The following is a 6,028-nucleotide window of genomic DNA, read 5'->3' as shown; positions in this document are numbered from 1 at the left end:
AAGGATCTCTGACCTGAAGCAGGTTTCAATGAATGGTACCTCTGGGGAATAACTAAAACAAAACCTTTCTTAAAAAATATAGAGCATATTTTCCTCTACCTTTGACCTAGTTGCCAATTCCCAAAGTACATCAGAGAAACAGAAAGACAAATTCTTGCAAATATTTCTATGGAAATAGGCAAAATAACGAAACAAAGTTCATTGACCTTATATCTTTATCATTAAGTATTTATTTGTTTTTCTTTTACTTCTAAACCACAGTTTCTAAACTCTATAATCATATAGATGGGTTCAGTGAAAGACGGCTGATGGAATCATTCGTTGCTTTCAGATACTCTGCTTTTTGTCTTTAAATAAAACCTGAATATCCAATTACTCTTTTAATATTTTTGTCCTCCTATGTTGATATTTAATCATTGCCTGTTTAATTCTTTGTTAATTTATTTTTAAAAATGAAAATGTCCCCCTACCCCCTCAAAAAAAGTGAAAACTTCCCTTGTCACACCCCATTTTCCTCAGGTTCAGAGATAACTTTATTTGCAATAACTTTCTCCCACTAACAGACAAAAAATTATTTCAAACATTTTCCTTCCATCTCAACACAGGACTCAAAACCCATTCTCAGTGTTCTTATGGCATTACCCAAATCCATGCTTCTTTTATCAAAACAACACACATTACTTCTTAAATAAGATCACTGAATCATAGGTATGTGACTTTAAGAGATTCAAATAGAAAAGTGCTTGTTCTTGACATATAAATTGCATAAGCTAAAAAGAATGCCTTTTCCATCATTTAAAAAGACACATCGTGGTCCTAATTCCCTTTAATGTTTCCTTCCTGCTAGCTTTTATTTTCTCCTTGAACTCACTGTTATCCATTTAATGCCTATTTCAAAACTTGGCCTCCACATCTCTATATTCAATCCTTTGTCATCTCCTCCCCCCCCACACATGCATGTGCACGCACACACACGGAAATTACTACATATCCATTTCCTGCTAAATTCTGACAATCACCCTTCAACTTTCGAAACGTAACTCCTGATGACTTCATTACAATATCCTTAAATTTACCCTACTTTTATTGCTACTTACTTAAATTAAAATCCATGCTCTCATTTTTATGGGTCACTAAATTAGTGACTACAATAGTAAGCCATGGAAATACAGGCTACTTAATGTAGTTAAAATACATTTCCATTTGCATATTCAAATTTCATAAAATTATTATAGTATCAAATAAATTTATGCATACACAGTACTTATCACAATATATGGGACATACTAAGCTATTAACAATGACTGCGATAATTGCTTCTACTACTATGTACTACATATTACCATACTAAAAGATATCCATCACTGAAAATAGGTGATAAAACACACAAAACTGTTAGATGTATGAAAATGATGATTAAATTCATTGTTTTCCCTTATAAATTCTGAACTCTAAAAAGAAATACAGAAGTTTTAAGACAAAAATAGCAGCTTAATCATTGGTAAAACAGAGCTAGAAAACACATCTTGGGTTTGATGCATCCATTATCTTTTTACTTATTTTTATTCCCTCAGTTGTCTTATGCATTAGTCCTGGCCACCCACCAGGCAATGGCTCACTTACTTTGCAGAGGTAGAACTAGCCCAATTAATTCCTTAATAATGTAGAAGTAGCAGTAGCAGAGAAAAGTAGCACATATCAACTATGGCAAGCCACATAAAAGAATAGGAAGGAAGGTAAGAAGGGGGGTGGACACATTGACTTCTTCCCATTCAGTAGTGTTTTTCCCATTTTTTCCCCATCATTTATCATTGATCATATGATCTTCAGTAAAGAGAAATGAGTGTGAAGTGAAAATAATCAGAAGCTCTCTCTGTCACATTTCTTAGGGGATTGAACTTCCAAAATCATTGGTAGAGGAAGGAAAAGAAGAGAAAGGATGTCTTCCCTACAAAATATTTTACTTATGAAAACAACAGCAATAAAATCTTTTGATCACTTACCTGTCTTATTCATTCTGAGCAAATTACCTACAACAGTTTGAAGTCAGAGCTCTGGGGGAATGACTTGGCAAGCTCCTCCCCTTGTAGACACCAACCCTTACTCACTCAGTAACATTAGTGTGATAGATTGGCTCTGTCTCTCACTGCTCATCTGATTGATGAATGAGAAAAGTAAGAGATCTAAGGAGAAACAGATTTGTAGGGTGAAATTTACAACAGGAAAGCTTTCTAGACTCTAATGCATATACTATATTTATGGTCAAAAATCATTACCTGAATTTCCCACTGTACATAATATTTACATGCTACTAACCTAGACGAGTAATTAAGTGTTTATGTGACTTTTCTAGTAAAGTGGTCGTACAGCAGTCATGAGTAGAAATTATGCTCAGTGTCTTATTTATAACACCAGATTCCCATTTTGCTGCCATGACTTGAAAAATCTTCTTGGCTTCCCCATTTATTATATCCTAAATAGAATTTTAAAAAATCCTATATTTATATCAACAAGTTTCTTTCTATGTGACACATATTTTGGAAAACTATTTTTGAAAAGAATTTACTCATACTGCATATTTTTCCTTCACATTACTATATTTTGAGAAAAACTGTGAATTCTAAGGACAATTTAATAAACCATTAGTTTTGGCTTCCAGGGGTTTGTCATCCATTTTTGTAAACTTTACACTGATTTCCCACTGGGATATCATCCACTTTCTGATTTTCAGGTTCTGCACTTCATGTAGTCTCCTCCACCTATATCTTTTTTTTTTTTAAGATTTATTTGTTTATTTTAGAGAGAGAGATTGAGAGCACACAAGCAGGGGAAGAGGCAAAGGGAGAGGGAGAGGGAAATGGAGAGAATCTCAAGCAGACTCCTTGCTGAGCTTAGAGTCTGATGTGGGGCTCAATCACATGACACTGAGATCATTATCTGAGCCAAAATCAAGAGTTGGTAACTTAACTGATGATCCCCCTTGGCACCTCTCCTTTACCCATGTCTTGAGGCATGGAGTGTGTAATCCAATCCTAAACCATTAGTTCATGGATATGTACAACCCTTAACCTATTGCAGTCATTTGCCAACAAAAGGAGCCTGAGGAAAAAAGAGTTTCAAGAAAGAAGAGTAAAGATAGAGGAGTGACCTTATGGATAAAAGAAAAAAGGAGAAATAAATGCAGGGAATGCATAGGTCTTATCTAAAAGTTTAAGGTCTCGGGCTTTTCCATATGCAGTTTCTCTCTACCTGGAATGTTCTTTCCCAGAGAACCATATTGCACCTCATTTGTTTCAGGACCTTCTGCAAATGCAACTTCATATCTTTCCTAACCACCTTACCTGTTTTCTCCTTCAAAAACTTTGTAAGAAGCTACTATACAGCATATTTATTTGTTTTGCATCTATTCTCTTGCTCAACAGAGGAGATTTTGCTTGTTTTGCTCATAGTTGTATGTCTTGTAACTAGTACAGACCCTGAAATATAGTAGGAGTTTAGTAGATATTTATTGGATTAAAAAAAAATCAGTATCTGATTTGAGAAAGGTACAAATAGGCAGTACAAATAGTTTCAACTAATTGAAAAAGAGTTGCAAAATGTACTAAGAATTTAAGCTTATCTCTCACTTAGATTCACAAACTGGTAACACCTTGCCATAACTGTTCACCTCCCCACCTGTCTGTATACATCTGCTTTCCTTTGCCACGCCATCCAAGAGTATATATTTTCTCCCCTAGACACTTAAGACACCTCCACAGTTAGCTAATGAATTATTTCATGTCAGAGAAAAAGCAAAAATAACAACAAAAATATTCCTACAAAATGTCAGAATCACATTGAGCAATCTCAAAAGAGAAAACAAAAGAGGCCATTATAGTTAGGCATTTTTTCCCCTATCTACATGGATTTTATGAACTGTTACAGAGAATAAATCTGAATAACTATTAAGCTCTAAATTTTTTAGGTAATTAAGTTGGATGGTGAAAGGATGATTTTGCCTAGTGGGTCATATTGCTAAGTTTTTAATGTTTATATTCATTAATTTTATTGTACATGGGCATACAAGGTGTTTTGAGTCAGAGAAAGATTTCTCATTAAATGCCTCATGGTAAATGATAAGTGTGTTAATCCCTTTGCACTAAGCCTCACCCTTAAAGTATGCGACGAAAGCCAGGGCAAGTACCCTATGCACGTAGCTGGACAACGATCAGTGGGACAATAGGGTAAATCATCTTTCTCAGCTTAAAAAGGGGAAGGAGACTATTGTTCTGCTCCCCTCCTAAAAGGGGCTTCTCCTTACTCCAGTCATTCACTGTGTAAATAAAGTTTCTTGGTGTGATCTAGATAGCCTTAGGAGTCTCCAGCTTTTATGACCCAGAGATATCTCCAAATTCTAGACTACACCTCTTCTGACACATAAATACTTAGAAAGGCAGTCAATCTAGCCTTCCTGGCATCATTTAGTCTTGGGTTTCTTTTCTGGCACAGTTACTAAAACTACTGGAATCCCTAGGTAGTGAGAATTAGAAAGGTGCATCTTATTGTATTAATGAGGTGACTTGTGGAAAGCAGGGAGGTAAGCTAAGGATGGGGGTTGGTTGCCAGAGGAGCCAACCATGTGTTTAGAGGGTTAGAAATATCAGTCCCAGCCCAACTCACCTCTGGGACGGGAGAAGGGCTGGAGGTTCAATCAATTGTCAATGAGTTAATCAACCATGCATATGTAACGAAGCCTCCACAAAAACCCAAAAGGATGGGATTCAGGGAGCTTCCAGGTTGGTGAACCAGATTGCTTCCACATGCCAGTCCTCAAACTCCACAAAAATCCCTTGTTCAGGACCTTGCTCTGTGCATCGCTTTATCTGGCTGTCGATTCTTATCCTTTAATATCCTCTGTAATAAACCAGTAATCCAGTAAGTAAACTGGCTTCCCAAGTTCTGTGAGCCACTTTAGCAAATTAACCCAAACCCAAGGAGGAAGTCATGGGAACCTCTATTTTAAAGCCATTCGGTCAGAATCCAAGGTAACTGGCTGGACTAGTGATTGGCATTTGAAGTACAGGGCAGTGTTGCATGACTGGGCTCTTATCCAGTGGAATCTGATGCTATCTGCATGGAAATAGCATCAGAATTGATTTGAATTGTAGGACACCCAGCTGGTGTCAAAGAATGGCTTGATGCTGTGGGAAATCTCCCCTTTAACCACACACATGTTGGAATTAGATGCAGAACCCTTTATTGGGATGGCGGGGGGTTCACTTAAGGACTTTGTCTAGGCTGTAACCATTTGGCTTTCTCTGGGGGATAAGAGGCTATAATATTCTTTTAGATCAAAGCAATTAACAAAGACTACAGATCTAATTCTCATGTATGTTAAGAGTCTCAAAAGGCAAGGATCTACCACCAGCACTGAGAAATCCATGTTTCACTTCTTCACATGTTTAAATAAAGGACTTTTGTTTAAAAGAATCATTATAAACACAATTGTGTATTACTTTATAATCAGAACACTATTAGCTTACCAATGAAAGATTTGACCTACATAAAACAGATTCATAAGAATAAAAGTTTAAGCCTGTTCAAGAATAGTATTGGATTTTATTACCTTATAAGTAAATCCTATAAAAATCCTAAGTCATAACAGAATTATATAATTTTAGTAGGTTTATGCAGTGAGGGTAATGTCAATATTAAACTAAAATGTTGGTGTCATAAAAACAATCATGTTTCTGTTCCAAACCAATCATTTAATATTCTATCACGTGATGCCAGCCTGGGAGTCAGAATCACATTTCTTCTTTGCTGGCTGGTAGTCTGCTAGGCTGGGCCAACAGAAAGCACTAGAAGGAGCCAGTAGGCCAGAGGGAGAAGAAAGATCTTGGGCCTGGTTGCCCATTACTACTGCCAGCCTCATGTTAGCCATGAACCTTTACCCTGGTAGTGGTGGTGAGCTCTTATGTTAGAGGATGGTTCCAATTTCCAGCATTTTCTCAGACTCCTCAAAAGAACTTCATTCCACCCTTTCAGC

The sequence above is a fragment of the Vulpes vulpes genome, chromosome 12 (genome assembly GCF_048418805.1).
Source record: "Vulpes vulpes isolate BD-2025 chromosome 12, VulVul3, whole genome shotgun sequence".
NCBI lineage: Eukaryota > Metazoa > Chordata > Mammalia > Carnivora > Canidae > Vulpes > Vulpes vulpes.
The sequence above is the reverse complement of the archived record's forward strand: the minus strand, read 5'-3'. Positions refer to the sequence as shown.